The sequence below is a fragment of the Hylobates moloch genome, unplaced genomic scaffold (genome assembly GCF_009828535.3).
Source record: "Hylobates moloch isolate HMO894 unplaced genomic scaffold, HMol_V3 SCAFFOLD_26, whole genome shotgun sequence".
Classification (NCBI taxonomy): domain Eukaryota; kingdom Metazoa; phylum Chordata; class Mammalia; order Primates; family Hylobatidae; genus Hylobates; species Hylobates moloch.
The window spans coordinates 2,091,034-2,112,414 of NW_026652301.1; the positions used below are offsets into that span (position 1 = coordinate 2,091,034).

The window sequence follows — 21,381 nt, forward strand, 5'->3', positions numbered from 1 at the left end:
CTCCCTACACTTGCACCTAACATTTCAACTTTTCCCTTCCTTTCTTCATTGCTCATATTTGCCTAGAGAGGGCAGAAAGAGCAGACTTCTTTTTTTTTTTTTTCCCCCTCAATTGCATTTGTCTGCTTCCTAAATCTTTCCATTTTAAATTAAGGATTGAAAATTAAGACGTTGCCCCTTTTGTTTGCCAGCAAAGTTTTCATGATCTCCAAGTGGGCCAAAAAGGGACCTGCTTCTCTGAGCCCGAAAGCAAGGAGGGTCATTGGAGGGATGGACAATAAGTGAGAGAAAAATCATGCTCCTTACTACCTATTTCCTTATCCTACCATATTACATTATATTCAACATTCTTGTAACATTCTCGTTCTTATTTTACTGTGACATAAATTTATAAAACTCTTAAAAAGAAGGAACTCATTGATTTTAGTTTAAAATATTATAAAGATCCTAAGAGTTAGTTATCCACATTCAGCTTGGTTTTTTCCTTCATACTTCCATAAGTACCACACTTTTTCTCCTTTTAAAGGGGAAAAACATGTCATGCAGGTAGTCTGAAGTCATGAATTCACATAAGGCAAGTGATGCTGTCAGCAGGATAACATCTCACTTTTTTTTTTTTTTTTTTTGAGACAGAGTCTTGCTCTGTTTCCTAGCCTGGAGTACAGTGGCACAATCTCGGCTCACCACAACCTCTGCCCTCCCAGGTTCAAGTGAGTCTCCTGCATCAGCCTCCCGAGTAGCTGGGACTACAGGTACCTACCACCACGCCTGGCTAACTTTTGTAGTTTTAGTAGAGACGGGGTTTCACCATGTTGGTCAGGCTGGTCTTGAACTCCTGACCTCAGGGGATCTGCCCGCCTCGGCCTCCCAAAGTGCTGGGATTACAGGCATGAGCCACCGTGCCCAGCCTAACATCTCACTTCTTAACATTATCAGACCGAGCCCCTCTGACATAAATGACCAAACACATACCCCTTGAATTGACAGTGCAGTCATTTTTGTGTGAGCACCCAGCTCCTCCACACAGCAATGACCTTCCAAAGAACTGAAGTCACTCACCTCTCCAGGGCCTTATTGTTCCCCTCTCATTTTGCCTAGGAAAAGGGGTAAGTAGGGATAAATCTCAGAATGTATGGCAGGTAAGCATTATTTATTTTTCTCCACATTTCAATTTCAATCTTCCATTTTTAAAAAATTATTTAAAGTATTCTAAAGCATTTTGTAAAATTTTTGTTTGTAGCTTTGTGGAAATGGTTAGAATTTAGGGATATACCTTATTAATGAAAATTTCAAGATTCTGAATCAAGGTTATAAATAGTATCAATAGCAAATATTCTATTAATTCAGTTTGACTTTGTCTTTCCTCCTAGGTTTAATTAAGCACTCACCAGAGATTAGTTTTCTTCCCTTCCAGTTTTCATTGTATTTCATTTTATTTCACTTGTCCAAGACTTTAGTTGATTTTCTACCCAAGTACTGGAATACATATAATTCCTCCTAACATTATCTCTGCCTTTGTGATTTTTTTTGCTGTCGACACTGAATTTTTGCCTGCTTTTTGATCAGTGACTTTTCTAAATCAATAACTTTGAAAATGTTGTGTAGATTCCCATTGCTTATAATCCAGACAGTCAGAAAACTTAACTGACTCTAACAATCCTAAGACTCAGCATCATCTGGTGGTAATAGTAATGTTGCTGTCACAGTGGCCGAGGCTGACATCCCCAAAGAACCCTCTTAATAAATCTACGCTGAACGTCAGCACAGCAAACCAAAACTTTATATTAGGCTGATGTCCTACCAGCTGTCAGACCTTAACCTCATTGGCTCTGTTCCTTTGTCCTGTTTCACTCCATTTTATGAAAACTGTTCTACCCTTAGAATTACTAGTGGTGAAAGTTGTCTGGTTGCAGTTACAAACATGCTCGTTGTACTAACATTTTGTAGCAGAAATATTGTAATGAAGGAAATGAATGTAATTTCCTTCTTCAGGAGTTCATCATGCAGCTTATTTCTTTCACCTGAAATAGAAATGTATTTTTCCTAAAATATGCAAGCTTAAGTACATTGTCATTATACTTGAAAATTGGAAACTTACAATAGAAGTCACAACACTCCAATGAAGCCTGAGAAGACTGTGTAATAAAGCTGATGTAATTCAAAATTTACTTCTGTTTAATAAGGCATAATATGGGGTGGTTTCACATGTGCTCCTAACTTAAATAGTTGGATTGCAATTTCTAATATTGAGTGCAGACAATAAATCCGTAGTAGCAGTTATCAAAATGCCTTCCCATTGAGAGTTGCAACTATGATCCCCACTCTCTACCTCGAAGATCCAACATGTTCCCTCTCCCTAAGCAAATTAACACAATTCTCCTTCTATCAGGTTATCTTACACCTTCCTACAAGCCATTACCAGGCTACTTTTTTAATGTGGAAAGTTCTATTCCCAGAAACCCAGACTCATCATTCTACAAATAGCAAAAGTATTGTCCTCAATGATACTTTTCTTAGTAGATTGACAGGGAAATGACTATTTCTTCATATATATGTATTTGTTTGCCTCCGTGTTTTACTCTGAGCTGGCTATTTCTCACACTACATACTTTGATATTTGTGTTTGTTGATGTTGAGTCACTTTAGCCTGAGGGTGGTTGTTCATGTTGGTTTATCATTTTACAATTGAAGTACTGTTCTCTAAATTCTGTTGGATGATGGACAGAGTTTAATGATTTTTATGGAATGCCTACCAGGGAGTTTCATCTAAATATATTCTTAATAAATGTGCTTTTGATACTGGTATAGCAAGGTAGGTGGTACTTATTTCTTTTTTCTAATTAGATGTTTTCAAATGCTAACTGTACACTTACCTGGCTTCATCCATATTCTTTGCAAATATGAGGACACAAGCTAAACATCCTCCCGATCAGAGAGAAGATATGTGCTCTATCCTGCCAGCATTTTCCAGAAAATCAGCCTGACAGCGAAGGATGGATGCGTTAGAAGAGAGTAAGTAAGCTCAGTGCTCACCTTGGTCAGAGCTAGCATCAGTCTTCCCCACTCCCTTGGTGAAAGTTAGCCCTCAGCTGCCAGGCCACTTCCCTCTGCAAGTTGCATGGTTCCCTGACATGTGTCATGTACAAATATAGGGGGGCTATATTGATCCTGAAGTCACCAGTTCTTCAGTGAAAGGGAAGTGAGATTTAAACAGCCCGTTGTCATGTGGACATTTTCACATGAATGTCATCTAGGCACTAAGTCAACATGTCTAAAACTAGGCTGCTCATCTCTTCCCTTGAACATGTTGCTTTTCTTATGTTCTCTCCTTCGGAGAAGACTACCACTATTTGTCTCTCACCATCACATTCATTAGTCACTAAGCCCCAGGACTCTTACTCCTCAATAGCTCAGGGTCTGTTTCCTCTTCTTCTCCCCACTGTACCACTTGTCCTAGTTTGAGCCTTCATTATTTTCACTTAGATTATTGCAATATTGACTTCCTTATCTTCCTTTCTCTAGTATGGAATCTCTCCTTGCTGCCCAGGGATTATTTATGCAATGTAAAAATCTAATCAGGGCTGGCGCAGTGGCTCATGCCTGTAATCCCAGGACTTTGGGAGGCCGAGTCAGGCAGATCACCTGAGGTCAGGAGTTCAAGACTAGCCTGGCCAATATGGGTCACCCCATCTCTACTAAAACTACATAAATTATCCAGACATGGTGATGGGTACCTGTAATCCCAGCTACTCAGGAGGCTGAGGCAGGAGAATGGCTTAAACCCGGGAGGTGGAGGTTGCAGTGAGCCGAGATCATGCCACTGTACTCTAGCCTGGGCAACAGAGAAAGACTCTGTCTCAAAAAAACAAAACAAACAAAAATCTAATCAGGTCATGTCTGTATTCAAAACTCTTCACATCTCTTCACTCCCTGCCTCTGGGATACAACTTTTACTCTCTATATCCTCACCACCTGGTCCCTGCATGCTCCTCTAGTTTATCTTGGGTCACTACTCACCTTGCATATTACTTTCTAGAAATATGTAAATCTGTCTTCCCCAGCCCTGATTTTGCTAGTGCTGGAACATGTCTTCTTTCTTAACATTCTATTAATCTCAAGTCCTATCTCATCTGATACGCGATGCCTCTGTCATTTCCTTAAAGACTGGGGGCCTACTTATCGATGTCCCCATAGCCCACTCTTCTTTTTATTTTGTAACTTTTATAGGACTTCTGAGCAGCTCCAAGTAATAGCATTCATTCCCTAGTATATAAAGTGATGCCTCCCCACCCCCAACCCCCAGAGTTAATACAGCACACAGCATCTATGTGAGTAGAGGGTACTCCTGTTTGCATGCCTGTGTCTCTGATAGGTTGCAATCTCTTAAAGTACACGAATTTACCTTTAGTTTTTATTGTTAGTAGCTAGCACCAGTGTCCAACCAGGTGTTCTGTTAAATGCATAGTGAATATATACACACACACACACACACACACACACACACACACACATATGTATCTATGTATCTCTTATCCATCTGTCAATCATCTGTCCATGCATATGCACATGCATATAAACATTCCCCTAAAAATAATTTTCTCTCCTAAGGAATGTAAGCATACAATATATGTGCACATATTAAAATTCCAATTCACTTCAATCCAATTGGATCAAATCTAATCCAAATTAAGTTAATCCAATTAAATCTCTTCAATGATTTCATAGCTTAAAGTTGGAATGATTAGAGAATTGTGTTAGAGTTTATAGGAAAATTCCATTTTCACTTTGAAAAAAATTTTTTTAATTAATGAACTATATTTTTGAGAGTAGTTTTAGGTTCACAGACAAATTGAGCAGAAAGTACAGAGCTCTGATTTATCCTCTTCTCCCCACCACCATGCCAAGACCTTTCCTGCTATCAGCGTCTGGCGCTAGAGTGGTCCATTTGTTACTATCACTGAGACTACATTGACACATTATCCCCTAGAGTCCATGGTTTACATGAGGGTTCACTCTTAATGTTTGGTTTATAGATTTTGACACATGTATAATGACATGTATCTACCACTGTAGTAGTATATTGAATCACTTAACTGCCCTGTTTTATTTATTTTAAATTTCTTTATTCAAATACATTACTTTTGATTTTCTTTTTCCTGGATCTTTTTATAAATGGTGGATATATTCTACTTTCCCTAAAGTGTTTTTTTTTCTATTTCTTAGAAGATGGCACCAGTGGTGTCCTTGAAAACCTGTGTGAATGTAGCTGTGAAATGAACAATTCCTCCCAAACCCCCAAATCCCTTTTTTATAGAACTCACAAGGTGGGAACTCTCTCCACTGCCTGCCTTATTTGGTGACTGCAGGCAATGAGATACTAGTCTCCCAAGTACCTTTCTTATGTTGGCTTATCTATTTTTCTTCTTACCTTTTCAAAAGCTACATGTAATTTTCTTTTTAATGGTTTTTATTGGCTTTTTAAAAATTACAAAAGTAACTGCAACTAACATGGGAAAGTTTGGAAAATAAAGACAAGATACACAAATGTAAGCCAAAGTCACCTGGGATACCCAACAATAAACATATTAACATTTTGATTCACTTCCTTCTGTTTTTCCTATATATACTTGCACAGATGTACATGTCTATAGATATGTATATTTGAGTCACGCTATCTAATCTTGCATTCTCCTGTTTTTAACGCAACATTGTATAAGAAGCATTTTCTTAACATTCTCTGAAAATATTCTATTGTATGTACCATGGTTTATTCAATCTCTATTATTTGAAATTTAGGTTGTTTGAAGTATATTTTTGCCAGTATGAATAATATTTTTGTGGACAAACTTTGATATGCAATGATAACTATTTTTTAGGAATAGATTTCTAGAAGACCACTCGGGTAAGAGGCTAGCCACATTAACTAGTATTACCTCTACTCCTTTATGGAGTGTTTGCAGTCTTGAAGGTCTTTATGTCATTCACATGTAAGTAAGAAGGACAAAGACAAGTAGGCACTATTTTTGTGAATAGGAGCCACTGGGTTCAAGTCCCAGTTCAAATCCTTATAGGGTGTGTGGACAAGTTATTCAATATCTTTCTGCTTTAGTTTCCTTATATGTAAAATTGGGGTAAAAATGATTTCTTTGTAGAGTTCTTGCTAGGAATATAAATATACTAAATATATGTGATATGTTTTAAAATTCATTTAGTGACTGGTGTAGTTGAATTATAACGCTAAGGCCAGAGTACTCCATTAAGAATTCTTTTGCATTCTATGTTAGCTATGGCAGTTGTGTCCTGAGGATGAAATTGCCCCAAGATATTGTCATGCCTATAGCATATTTTTAGCTTATTTAGGATCACATTTAGTATCCTAAAACATAACTTTTAGATCTGGACTTCTACTTTTCTTTCTCTTTGAAATTCCATTATTGAAAGCTGACTATGTAGGTGATTACTGGATGATGGTCCGATCACCTTGGTTGGTACAAGTTAAAACATAAATTATATGGAACAACAACCAGGTTAAAGTAAACAAGAGTTTAAAATCTTTTCCATTCTTTAAATTTGTACATAGCAGATGGAAGTTGCTAGATTAATAGATTATGGATTTATTATTTTTCATTGGAAGTATTTACCAGACTCAGGAAACAAGCTATTGCTAACTACTGGGGTCAGATTCAAAACTTTCTATTTTTAGTTTCTAATTTTAACATCTTTTACTTACAGAAAGATTGCAAAAAATATTACAAAGACCTCTATATCCTCTTCCCAGACTCAGCAGTTCTTAATATTTTGCCCCATTTAGCATGTGTTTCTTTCTCTTGGTGTCTTCTCTTTTGCACAAACACTTCTGTATGTATTTCCTAAATACTGTCTTATATAACCAAAGTACCTTCTTCGAAACCAGGACAGCTAGCATTGATAACAATATTGTTATGTGATTCATAGATTCATAGTTTTTGTTTTTTTTTTTTTTTCTCTCTTGAGATGGAGTCTCACTCTGTCACCAGGCTGGAGTGCAGTGGCGCAAACTTGGCTCACTGCAACCTCCACCTCCCAAGTTCAATTCTCCTGCCTCAGCCTCCTGAGTAGCTGGGACTACAGGCATGTGCCACCACACCCAGATAATTTTTGTATTTTTAGTAGAGATGGGGTTTCACCATGTTATCCAGAATGATCTCGATCTCTTGACCTCGTGATCCACCTGCCTCAGCCTCCCAAAGTGCTGGGATTACAGGCGTGAGCCACCGTGCCCAGCCACGGTTCATAGTTTTTACCCAAATTTCACAAATTCTTATAATATCCTTTTTTTGATTCTGGATACAAGTAGAATAAGACTGTGTTAGTCGTCATGTCTTTTTAGTTTCCTTGAACTTGAAATGGTTCCTCAGCCTTTCTTTTTCTTTCATGATTGTGCTTTTGAAGAGTAAAGCCAGTAACTTTGTAGGATGTCCTTCAGTTTGGATTTCTTTGTTTCCTTACACTATCTTCAGGTTTGTATTGGTTGACTAAGGAAAAACAACAAGCTTTTAAAGAATTAAAGTTAGTTTCATTCAAATATCTTACTGATGCCTATACCCTGGGAACAGCACTTTAGAGAGGTTTTATCAGACTTCTCCAGCACAGGGTTTCAGCCCACTACTTAGACACAGGTGCTGGGGGTTCAGTACATGCAAAATCACATCAAACTTCCTCAGAAGTTACGTTAATGCAGAATCACATGAAGGTCTGGGTGTAAAGGTTATAGAATACAGAGGTACAATCACTAACCCTATCAGACATTATCTCATGTGTAGGAAGAGGCAAGGACTAGCGTCATTTGTATTTTAAGGAATACAGTGATTCAGGCAAGAGACACGGGGGTCTTGTGATCTGTTCTTTTTTGTCTTCAAAGCGTCTTTTCAGAGAGCTGCACATCCCAGAGTCAGGGGCTTTGTGAAGTTATCTTGGCAAGCAAAAATGAACAAATGTGACTTTTTACATTTGCTACTTTGTCTCATGTATTTTTCATATTTTATTTTTTTTAGACAGAGTCTTGCTCTGTCGCCCAGGCTGGAGTTAGTGGCATGTTGCAACCTCCACCTCCCAGGTTCAAGCTATTCTGCTGCCTCAGCCTCCCGAGTAGCTGGGACTACAGGCATGCACCACCACGCCCAGCTAATTTTTGTATTTCTAGTAGAGATGGGTTTCACCACGTTGGCCAGGATGGTCTCGATATCTTGACCTCGTGATCTTCCCTCCTCAGCCTCCCAAAGTGCTGTGATTACAGGCATGAGCCACTGCGCTCGGCCTAAAATGTCAATTTGTTTAATTATTAGTGACATTAACTTTGATTATTTAAATTTGTTTGCTAAGTCTACTGTAAAGTTACTATTTTTCTCTGTAATTAATAATTTATAAGAGATTACTCTGAAACTATGTAAATATCTTCTTGCTCATCAAACATGATTTCATCCACCAGTTTTAATATCCATTAAACTGGGGCCGGGCGCGGTGGCTCACGCTTGTAATCCCAGCACTTTGGGAGGCCGAGGCGGGCGGATCACGAGGTCAGGAGATCGAGACCATGGTGAAACCCCGTCTCTACTAAAAATACAAAAAAAATTAGCCGGGCGTAGTGGCGGGCGCCTGTAGTCCCAGCTACTCGGAGAGGCTGAGGCAGGAGAATGGCGTGAACCCGGGAGGCGGAGCTTGCAGTGAGCCGAGAGCGCGCCACTGCACTCCAGCCTGTACGACAGAAGTACACTCCGTCTCAAAAAAAAAAAAAAAAAAAAAAAAAAAAATCCATTAAACTGGATTCTGTATATATTTTTTTAACATGTCCTCATTATTGTTTTAATACTTTCTGCACAATAAAATGTTCCAGGCACTTTTTACAGTTTCCAAGCCCCAGCCCTAAATGTGGCCATTTCTTTACGGATCCCAGATCCCTTCTAGTGAAAAATGGTATTTAGAAATAGATCTGAGTGTTTGATGTGCTCATTGCTACTGTGTTGTTGTTACTAAGAAATGTACACACACACACACATTTATAACTCTATCAAATACATATTTGTAGTATGTAATATGTAATTATGCATAATGAATTCATACTGATACCTCAAATTCCAGATCAATACCATAAGGATCACAACATTTTAAAAAGTTAGAATGAATGGGACTTGACATTAATTGGATGTGGTGGGAAGGCGGAAGAAGTCAAATGTGATTGTAAGTTGTAAATATGAGAATGGCATGCCTAAGAGCTGAGTATACAATGTTTTGTGTACCATTGTTTTTTGTCATACGTGCTAACAATTTAATAAAGCCTAAGACTGCTTTACTTTCTTAGCAATTGTATCATAGTGTTCTTGAATATTGATCTTGTGGTTAAATAAAACTCAAGGTCTTTTCATATTGACTGTTGAGCAAGATCTTCTATCTCTTGTGAATTCAGATTTTTAAAACTATACAGCACGTATGCCTAGGAAATTTTATCTTGTTAATATTAAACCATCATTCTTTTCAGACCCCTATAATCCTGGTTTAGCCAATCTACTAGTTGTCTCTACAAATCATCTGTTATGCAAAGGTTTTATAATACGCTTTCTATGTGCTTCAGCTGATCTCCTCAGTAGATAAAGCAGAAGGTCAGGAAGGCAAAGCTGCAGCATGCTGTTAGTGGTGGGGGTGATAATCCTGGAAATATAACTGGAATTGGGGTCATTTCTCACCACAGTATTATATGTTATGAAATAGACAATTGGAAGTCATGTCACCAAAAGCTCAAGAAAAAAGCAAGGTAAGAAATATGTCTCCTGAAGTTTTAAAGAGATGAGGGAATCTAGAATCCAATTGATGTCTCTCATGTAGCCTGAAAGGGACTAATAAGATACATGAGTTATGTCCTTGTCCTTTTCTTCTCAGTTTACTCATTCTTCCTAGGTTATCTAATCCACACTTCCCTGGCTTTAACCTCCCCAGCTACTGTCCTATAGCAAGGATTGCTAGAAATTCCTTTTTCCATGATAGAATTTTAGCTGATTTGTATCAAGCAAGCTAGGGAATACATTTCCTGACCCCACTGCAGTAGACATAGACACCTGGTGGTTCTCACATATAGGATATGATTAGGACTATGTGCAACTTCTCCCTCACTTAAGAGGAAACCTTTGGCCTCAAACTTCTATGCTATTCTCCAAGCAGAGACACGAGAGAGCTATGAATAGGTATATTGAAATACCTGTAGTTTTTTCAAGATGCCAAACTATTTCATACATCTTTATGCATGTTAATTCCTTTGTGTGAAACTCCTTGTTTCGTTGTCTTTTCCTTTTTACCCATTCATCTTTCAAATCTCAGCTCCTATGTTACCTCCTTTAGAAACTTTACATGATGGTCTCTGATGTGGCTTAAATGTATGTTCTGTGTATTTCCAGAAATCCTATGTTTTTCTTCATCGTGGTAACTAGGATAATGTTTGATAAACGTTAACAGTAGACATGTTTTTGGTGTTTGCCTGGCTCATATTCTTTTCTTTAGGTATTATCCTGACTTAATGGGCTTTAGTGGCATTATTTATATAAATCTTTCACCATGATTATCACATCTGATTAGAACATGCCCAAAGACTAGGCTGAGACTAGTTGGTATGTCTTGAAAATTTCAATGAAGAGACAAAATTATGGCTGGTAAATATGAGTGCTAGACTTGTAAAGCATGGAAATTTGGGTCCAGAGTCCATGCCTTAGGAGGGAAAAAAGACCAAAAAAAAAAAAAAAGTTTACACATACAAAATCAGACAGAATATGGAAAAAACAGGAACAATAAAAGTGAATCTTCAAAGAGAAGTGTAGAACTGATGCTTGGAGAGAAATGGAACAAACCATTCAACCTAACTGAGCAAGAAGCAGCTGTCTTATGAATTTGAGCTTGGATTGATTCACTTCAGTACAGAAGTCTTTGTAGATGTCAGAGAAAAGAAAGTTTATATCATACTTTAACTTTCTTTTTAACTATAATTTTTATAATAACCCAAATGATACTGATTAATAAAGTAACCATTGGAATTGTGGTGCTGGTCTTTTGCACATTTTTATCTTCAAAAATTAAAAATAACAAATTGATTTTCCTTTTTGACTCAGATGAAGATTTTCATATACAGTCCAGAATACAATGACTGATAACTAATGATCATACGCAAATCAATTCTTTCTGCAGTCAGCATAGAATGGCAAAAATAAGCTGAAAAAGTGTTCTGTGTCTCAAATAATGCTATTAAATAAATTATAAATCAAGGAACTAGGGGCCAGGCATGGTGGCTCCTGCTTGTAATTTCAGCACTTTGGGAGGCTGAGGTGGGTGGGTCACCTGAGGTCAGAAGTTCAAGACCAGCCTGGCCAACATGGTGAAACACTCTTTCCTAAAAATACAAAAACTAGCCAGGCATAGTGGCATGCCTGTAATCCCAGCTACTTGGGATGCTGAGGCACAAGAATTGCTTGAGTCTGGGAGATGGAGGTTGCAGTGAGCTGACATTACACCACTGCACTCCAGCTTGGGTGACAGAGCGAGACTCCCTCTTAAAAAAAAAAAAAATCAAGGAACTTAGCAACTAGCCTTCTGAAGGTCAGCCTTACAATTTTTTGAGGACTCAAGCCTAGTATTTCAGAAAATGTTTTCTTTTATGTTTATGATGTGGTTCAAAGCTCATATTTTTGCTTTGTTTCTCTACCTTTTCCTTTCAGCTCAGTTTTGTATTCCATATAGATATATATTTCTAGAAAAATTCATAAAAGTTCTAAGACATAGGAACTGAAGGACTAGAAATTAAAGTGTTATTTGAAGGGGATTCTGCTAGAAAACGTTAGATGAGTCATCAGAAGGCCAAGGTTCTAGACTCAGTTCTGCTATTTAGTTATATAATCTTGTGTAAGTCAATTGACTGGCATTCTCCCTTCAGTTATCTCATTCCTAAAGTAAGGATCATAATCTCTTTCATGCCTATCTTGGAGTTGTAACAATCAAATGTACAGTTTGAAAATGCTGGGGATTTATATGTAAGAAACCTTTATCAATATCTGACAGTAGAATTATTGGCAAGGGTTGACTGCAGTGAGTTCTCATTCCAAAGATATACCGCTGGTGGTTGGTTTTGTCTACACAGGAAAGGATGCTTCCAGTTATATGCCACGGTCCTTAAAAGCATAGGATCTTAGTTTTCTCAACTGTAAAATTGGATTTAATAATTATACAAGCAAATGGTACTGTAAAGAGCTTAGCATAACTCCTGGCACAAAATAAGGGCTCAAAGAAAATTAGATATAGAAGTAAATGTTAGCTCTGTTCTTTGACCCAGAATGGGCTTTGGAGAAGGGAACTGCTGATAAGAAGTGTGAAGCTGACCAGGTGTAAAATGTGGTCCCAGGTGTAGAGTTTCACAGCAAGTCATTTCTTTGCATAACGCCCCAGGTATGAAAGAACCTGGTTCCTTGCATTTTTCTCCTGGCAGATTGGTTGTTACTGGTCATTAATTCCTGCTAAATGTCAGTGAATCAGATAGCATTTTCCTGGCCTTAATTTCCCAACAAAATTTTAGATACAGGACTTTTTAACCAATGTTTTGATGAAACCTGTAGAACCAATCAAGCACAGATTTAGGATACATTTAACCAGCCCTACCTAGTTTAAGTTCTTTCCACAAACATTTACAGAAAGCTATTATTGAAATACCACTTCTGTCCTAATATAATGGCAAAGAAAATGTAAGATGACTTTAGATATAGATATTATATTATATGACAGTGTACAAGAAATACATGGGAAAGTAATAAAAACATGTATGATGAACACTACAGATACACAGTATCTTAAATGGACTACTGACATTAGTTCAGAAGAATAAATTTAACTTCTTCAGCTATTTAGACTATTAAGTTAATTTTGGCTGTTCCAAATACATTCACAATTGACTGTAAGACATCATGAGTATAGTAGAAGGCAGGGCATCTAGTTGACTAAAAGGCTGTCATTGAGAAAACAACTCCAATGTGGCAATATTAAGAATCATGAACTATGAGCTACGAATACTAGAAATATAATATGCAGAGATAGTACCCCATAGCAGTAATACAAGAGCAATGTAATATTATATGCATTTTCAGAAAACAAGGAGGAATAGCACCCTTGCAATGAAACACTGGGCATGCATCCTTGAGAATTTACCAATCATTGTTTTAAATTAAAACATATAGGATTTTTTTTTTTTTGTCTTAAAATCAAACCTGAAAAAAAACCCCAATTCACTTCTAGAGTGCATAGAGTACCAGGTTTTTACCAAAAGACACTGATGGGAAACAGTGGCCCCAGGACAAAGAAGAGTGCCAAACTTAAGCTAGAATTCTTGATTATCTGTGGACCTTCTATATTTGAAACACCATGTCCTGGTTCAATGCATTTTAAAAGCTGTCATGTTTCTAAATATGATATACAATTTAAAATCTAACCTGTATTAGTGCTTAATTTTAATTATGGTTTTTCTTTTAGGGTAATAAAAATGGTGGGATACAAAAACATTACCTTTAGACGAAAATTTCTGCTATTCTTTTGGTTTGAAATGCTCTAGCATCTAAAGTCTCTTTTAAGAAACACTGCAAGATTAAAAGCTTGCTGTACTTCTGTTTTCAGCACACTAAAAGACAACTCCTTACACCCAAAATAAGCTAAATGCTTTCACTAGTTTTGTTTCTTTTTTTTTTTTTTTTGGTGAGACAGTCTCAAATAAAAAAAAAAATTCTCTGTCACCCACGCTGGAGTGCAATGGTACAATCTCAGTTCACTGCAACCTCTGCCTCCCGGGCTCAAGCAATTGTCCTGCCTCAGCCTCCCAAGTAGCTGGGATTACAGGCATCTGCCACCACCCCTGGCTAACTTTTATATTTTTAGTAGAGATGGGGTTTCCCCATGTTGGCCAGGCTGGTCTCAGACTCCTGACCTCAGGTAATCCGCCCGCCTCGGCCTCCCAAAGTGCTGGGATTACAGGTGTGAGCCACTGTGCCCGGCCACCTTCACTGGTTTCTAAGACTAATTATTGGGTAGTTCTCCAGGATTCAAAGCTACATGAGAAATCACTGAGGGCAAATATGTGAAAGCCCATTTGGAATGTACAGATAAACAATTCTTTAAAGCAGCTTAAGAAGTCAGGTTTGAGATTTTTAAAGTATATAATTTTTTGAGTATATTAAGTAGAAGTGTTTGTCTCTATTACAATAATTCCACTTGTGTTAATGTACATAACAGATCCTGATCGTCAGTGGTTCTCAAACTTTAATATTTATAACCATTCCCTGAGTTCTGAATTAAAACAACATGCTCCCGAATTCTAAATCTCCTCTCCATCTTGTAGGGCTGGGCTCAGGGATCTCCAGTTTTAACAAGGCCCTGGGTGATTTTTCTGCAGGCGGTTTACCCATCATATTTGAGAAACTCTGAGAATTCTGAAATAGATATGAGAGGAAAACAGTTTATGTTCTAAATTATCCAATTTTGATATATGCCTAGCAGCTCCTAAACACATAGTACAGGATAGAAAAATTGTTTTAATCAGTTAACATTAGGTTTGAGCCATTGTGCACCCAGTTATAGATTTTGTGTAGCATTTCTTTGAGCTTTGATTCTGTTGTTAAATGTGTGTGTGTGTGTGTGCGCATGCATGTGTGCAAGCATGCACATAGACTGTTATTTTTAATGTGCCTTCCCATCTTGGGAGATTCTGTGCTTCTGCATGTCTGCTTTTCTTGGCTTCTGGGTTGGATTTTGCATGAGCATAAGACCACTTCCTAACAGCACTTTGTGAGAGCAGAATGGAAATAAGTGTTCTTCTCAATCTTCATAAAATCAACCAGAATTATTTTTGAGAACCCGTGATGGTCTTCTGCTTTGGAAAGAGAGAATTTGGTAGAATGAAAACGTAGGTCCTATAATTTTATGTATTTGTAGGAGTACAGGAAATAAAGTTACATAATCATTGAAGGGCAGAGCACATCTCGAGTTTCATTAGTGGGCAAATATATTTATGCTACAAAAAATGAATTTTGTGTCAGTTACTATTTACAAACTTATATGATTAAGTAAAATAGATTTAGATTTGATATGACCTTCTGTTTTCTCCATTTCTAGGCATTTAAAAAGGTTTTTGGTACCTTAAATAATTAAAACTGCCAGAATAACTTAATGTGAAAATGAACTTAGGGAAAACAGCATGGCAGCTTATATCTAGCACTAGCATCTGTCAATAAGTTTCATGCTTCAGTAACCCATAAAAGAGGAAAATAAAAGTCCTTTGATTTTTCTGCCTTGCAACTCTGAAACAGAATGTCCCTGACTTTAAAATGGATGATCTCCAAAAAGAGAAAAGCAAAAAGATAGCTTGACATGCTATTAACTCCTAGTATTTTTAGTATTTTAAAAATTCACTCTATATCTCTTCTCAGAGAAATATGCAATGATGACATTTCCAAGAAGTGATGGCATCTGGTGCTAAGGACAAAGAATGGGATTTTGCCACAGGGATCTTATTCTCCCACATGTTCTGTCTGAAGGAGAAAGTTATCTGAGGCCTTATATGGTGAGACATAAACATGTAAAATTTTGTTATTTTTCAACAACACTATGACTTGTGAATAATAGCAAATAAATATTGCTAATTTAGATATTAAGTACTATAGATCTATGTGTGTATATATATTTATATAATTGCCATGATAACTGTCATTATCTTCATCTTACAGATGCGAAACTTTGGCCTCAAAGAAATTAAATCCCTCGTCCAAGGTTACATAGCTGGTAAGTAACAGAGCTTGGATTCAAACTCATGCAATGTGACTCCATAGGCTATGTTATTAACTAGTATATAACACTACCTTTCAATATAAAATTAGTTGTCCCGATAAACGGACATCCGGGAGGCTGTACAGTTAATCCATCTATGTTGGCATTACTGAGAACATTCTTAGATTTACTTTAATGTGATTTATTGCCGATACATTAGAAGCCAGTTCAAATACAGAGTGAAATGCCCCCCAGCAGCTGAATCTGGCACTATAAAAAGGAAGTGAGCTGTGGTAGAGACAGCCCACAGACAAGCCTGGTTTGGTCTTTGGTTTTGGCCTTTATAGTATCTTACATTTTAATTAGTTACCAAAATAAACACAATAAAATTTAAAAGCCTTGTATATGAACCTGAATTTCTGTTCTCTCCGAAAATTAGAGCCTTTACATTGGGCTTGTGTCGCCAGCTTCCCGTAGTCCCCACCATCTGGTCTCCCAGAAATGGGTTGAGGGTCACTCCGATCCTGTCTACATGGGTTCCTCTTCATTTCTGTATTTTACCTGCCTGGTCACTTCAACATTTGATTTCATGGTACTTGGACAAAAACATTGTTCAAGGAGTAAATGGAAACAAAGCAATTGTTGCAACTTGTAAAAGAGAATCTCAGAAGGGGGGGCTTTTAGATTAGAAAGGCATTTATTCCTGCTGCATATCCAAGAGGAATTAAGGGATGAATGCTGAGCATTATCATGAGCAAAAAAGAACTAAGAGACAGATTAAAACATAAAACGTAAAACATTAAGACTTTTATGGGGAACATAAAAGTTAATTCTGGCCCTTTTCTAATTTTCTGTGTGCCCTCAAGCAAGTTTCTCAGCTTTCATGGAGAACAGTGTAATTTCTAAGTTCTGGGTTCTATTATTCACACTATACAATAATAAAAAGAAATATTTTCATCTGTGTACTGTTCCAGGGAAGACCAAAATGTTAGCAGAATGAAGAGAAAAAAGATTCCGTAGCAATATCACAAATCCCTCTTTCTCCCAAGGATGAAAAATTACTGATTCTCCAAAAAAAAAAAAAAATAGTATCCATCAGAGTAATCATGAGAATAGACACTAATTTCATAATGTCTGCTGGACAAGAAATGGGCAAACTTGTTTCTCTAATGTGCTGCTGCTATTTTTACCATGATTAGAAATGTGCTCAGTGGCTGGGCACAGTGGCTCATGCTTGTAATCCCAGAACTTTGGGAGGCTAAAGGGGGTGGATTGCTTGAGCTCACAAGTTCGAGACAAGCCTGGCCAAAATGCGAAAACCCATCTCTACAAAAAAATGCAAAAATTAACTGGGTGCGGTGATGCTATCCTGTAGTCCCAGCTACTTGGGAGGCCGAAGTGGGAGGATCACTTGAGCACCAGGAGGCTGACATTGCATTGAGCCAAGACAGCGCCACTGCACTCCAGCCTGGCCAACAGATTGGGATCCTGTCTCAAAACAGAAACTTGTTCACCAAGAGCTATCCCATGCAGAATTCCATAACCAAATATGCTTTGGACTGTAACTTTAAAATGTTTACCTTTGTCCATGATATATACAAAGTACTTTATGCTTTTAAAACATTTGCACTGTTAGGATCTGTGGAGTCATATACCCAAACCTCCGGGTATTTAGTTGTTGGTTCATTCATATATTCACTATCAAGGTATTTACCCAGCCTGTACCACATGCCAGGTTCTCAGCTCATTATTGCAACTTATAACCTGACTGGGGATATGATTAAAACAATGAAGGATTTTCAATGTTACTATGGAGAATCCTCTCTGTGCTCATTGTTATATTTAGAAGTTTGAATCAGGTTCTTGATATTAATGAAGAAATGTTTCCTCCCATTTGAGTTCCAAAGTGATTAGCAAAGTAGCAAGTATCCTAAATTTATGTTGCCTTCAATGTTGTTTGTGACCCATGCTAGGAAAATGTCTCCACAGCAGTTTAGTATCAGTCTGCCGGCACCAAAGGGGAAGTGATGGCAAGATTTTAATGAAGTTATTATCTTCTTCATGAAAAATTGCCAATTTGCTTTTCCCCCTCTATTATTCCTCAAAGTCTGTCTCAGACCCTTTGAAGCTCTGTTGCATTCTGTTTGGCCAATTGGTGCATGTCCCCTTGGCCTAGCGGCTTTCTCTTCCTTGCAACTTGACTTTTAGTATGTCAATTTAGAGAAGTGTTTTAAAGTCGAGTATACCAAAGCTTCCTTCACACAATATACAGATGATGTTAGTGGTTAAGGTTTTATAATATCTTCAATTATTTCATCTAATACCAAAAAGGGAAATCTGTGATACTACTTAGATCTCTTAAATTTTCAGAATTACAATTCAGACAGAACCATTTATAAGCCTGCTTCCTTTCCTTCCAAATGTTAAACCACAGTAAACTGCACCTTGGTCACTTGTACAGTGAGTGGCTACAACCAGTTCCAATTGAGATTACCAGCCAGAAGTCCATTAACGGCCTAATGAGAACAATTTATTTGTTTTTTTTTTTTTCTTTTTTTGCGGCGGGGACCGAATTTCACTCTTGTAGCCCAGGCTGGAGTGCAATCGCACAATCTCTGCTCACTGCAACCTCCGTCTCCCAGGTTCAAGCAGTTTTCCTGCCTCAGCCTTCCAAGTAGCTGGGATTACAGGTGCCTGCCACCACGCCCAGCTAATGTTTGTATTTTTAGTAGAGACGGTGTTTTGCCATGTTGGCCAGGCTAGTCTGGAGCTCCTGACCTCAGGTGATCTGCCCACCTCGGCCTCCCAAAATGCTGGGATTACAGGTGTGAGCCACAGGGCCCGGCCTAATGAGAACAATTTGTATCAACTAAATAACACTGAAGACACAAGAGGGAAAAGGTTAACACTGCCATATGGGGGTCTTAGTGAGTTAAATGAAAACTATGGTTCACTCCTTCCTCTAGCGTCCTGGGTGAAAATTAGAAATATAAGCTATGTTGACTAGAAGTATTTTTGCATTTTTTTTCTTTTCACTTTATGGCTCAGCACATATCCATTTGAAAACTATTCTCTGCTTTTATTTCACAATCAAAAAGTTTCTTCTGTGATTCAAATGTACTTGGATGGAGTGAGTAAGATGCCCATGTATGCATGTGGGGGTTGGAGGAGGTGGGACTGGAATCCCAAAGAGAAGGAAATCAAAATAGCTCCAAATGTGTCTTTTTTCAGCCAGTTCAACCAGTGAAACACATGTTTTACTGCGTATTTAACAGACTCCCAGACTGGTATCTAATAGGTTCAGCCCTGTCAAAAATCTATATAGCTGGAATTCTTACAAGGTGGAAACATTTTTTGTAGGGATTTATTTTCTTTTCCCTGAGAAAGAAAAGTGCAGGTAATTCACAACATACTATCATCTTCAACATTTGTGAGCATATTTGCATAAATATATTTTTTCTAGGTCTTGGAGATACATGAATACATGAGAGTGTAAGGCATCATTTGTTTATGTTTTGCTTTTCAGCCACCCAGGAGCTTGCAATTTATGTGAGGAAACAGACTGTATACATATACAGATAATTAAAAATATGTATGGTAAGTGCTGTAGACAATAACAATATAGACCACGGTGAGATCAGAAGCTGAAATGAAAAGTTCCATGGAGAATTATTAGCATTTGACATTTGCTGAGGCTTGATGCTCTAAGGCTTAATACCAACCAGAAAAAATGACTATTCAAAAAGAATGAAAGAGAATACAGTGAACAGAAAACACATTTGATTTCTTTCCCTTCAATTTCTCTGTTAGGGATCTGACTCTTACCTTCAGTCAAACTACCTAGCCTAAAGCTGCTCACCTGTGACTCTTGACATTGTCTCCAACTAATTGCTCTAGAATAAGGGTTAGTAAACTTCTATAGAGAGCCAGATAGTAAATATTTTAGGCTTTGCAAGATATGTGGCTTTCTTTTTTCACAGCTGCTCAATTAAACAAGTGTAGCATAAAATCAGACATAGACAATATGTAAAAGCTGAAGAGGGTCATACACCAATGAAACTTCATGGACACTGATATAAGGATTTTATATAATTTTAATGCATCATGAAATATTTGATTTTTTTCCCAGTCACTTAAAAATATAAAAACCACTCTTAGCTCATGAGCTGTACAAAAATAGGTAGTAGATAGGATTTGGCTCACAGGCTATAGATTAATGACCCTGGCATTGAAAGACTTCAGCATTTACCAACCCTTACCCTCACTCCGGTCCTATTCAATTTCCTCATCTAACTGATAGAAACCAGGTCTAGGTGCTATATAAAATGTAGGTAACTTGGGATTTTCAAAGAATAAAGCCAAAATTAATGTCCTGACTTATTTGATGGTATATGATTTATTATAACTTCAGGTCAAAAGAAGTCTCTGGATAAGTTAAGCATCAGGGATTGCTGTCCAGGGAGAAGTCGAGTAGCTAGAATGTATGTTGATAGAGGCAGAGTCTATATACCCAGTAGGATATCTGAGTCTCCTTCCTCTTGGCAACTAGGCTTATGCCCTTCGATGGGAGACCAGATAATTCCTCTTTGCAGAAGAAATGGGCCAAAAGAAAAGACTTGATACTAGCACTTGTTGATTCTATAATGAAAATTCTTCAGTGCTCCATTTTATTTTGAAATGTGAAGGTAAATCCTAAAAGAAACAGCTTTAAGTGTACAACGTGGATGCCTGAGGGAGGAAAGACTTGGGGATGGAAAGAGGTGAAACAGAGAAATACTGATTTTATTTTAAGGACTGCAATAGTATTTGAATTTTAAAATCATATGTATGTATTTTTCATAAACATAAAAATTAGAAAAAAGAAAATGAAACCCTCTGGTGGCTCCCTTTGCCTACAGAATAAGTTTAAACAATTTGGCATGCCACGCAAAACCCTCTGCAACAGAACACCTTTTTGGCTTCACTGCAGTCACTCCCCAGCACACAGGCAGGACCCTTCGGTCCAATCCTCTTTTTTTTTTTTAAATCCCTGTGTTCTTATTCCTGTTGGTTTCTCTCTTGAGTGTCCTTTTCTCACTATCTTTTTGGTGAACTAGTTTTTTAAGTATCAGCTCAAATATTGCCTCCTCTTTGTTCCTTTCACAGACCCCATAGGAATCATTAATTAGTTCATTCTCTGTGAACTCAGCAATTTTGATGTGTGGGTACCACAGCACTTAGCATGGAGGATTATTTATGATATCTCATTCTGGTTACACTGTGAGGATCTCAAAGCAAGGATCATGTCTGATTAATCTTTATATCACCATTTCCTAGCACACAGTAGTTGCTCAGGTAATGGTTTTCAACCTAAAAATGGATTTGGCAACAGTCAGCCTCTTAATGAAGGGAGAATTTACATGGTTAGTGACTAATTGGATTTAAAACATGAGAGCCCATGTCAAAGATTATTCATTTAAATTCTTTTGAATAGCTGATAACTAGGAGACAGTGCCACTGATTGACCGAGAAGGAGAGGAGCCTCTTAGGCAAGTATGAAAACTTTGGTTTTATTCTTCCTGAGCTATG

General features: G+C 37.6%; 1 long non-coding RNA gene across 1 annotated transcript in view; it reads left to right on the forward strand.

The window, feature by feature from the left end:
• The window catches only part of LOC116463141 (uncharacterized), a 34,757-nt gene extending 15,356 nt beyond the window's left edge, over nt 1–19,401 (forward strand). Inside the window, exons 2-4 of the long non-coding RNA XR_004246596.2 lie at nt 15,477–15,610; nt 15,774–15,828; nt 19,340–19,401. This is a non-coding gene — a long non-coding RNA (uncharacterized LOC116463141). The remainder of the gene's footprint in view (nt 1–15,476; nt 15,611–15,773; nt 15,829–19,339) is intronic.
• The last annotated feature ends 1,980 nt before the right edge of the window (nt 19,402–21,381 follow it).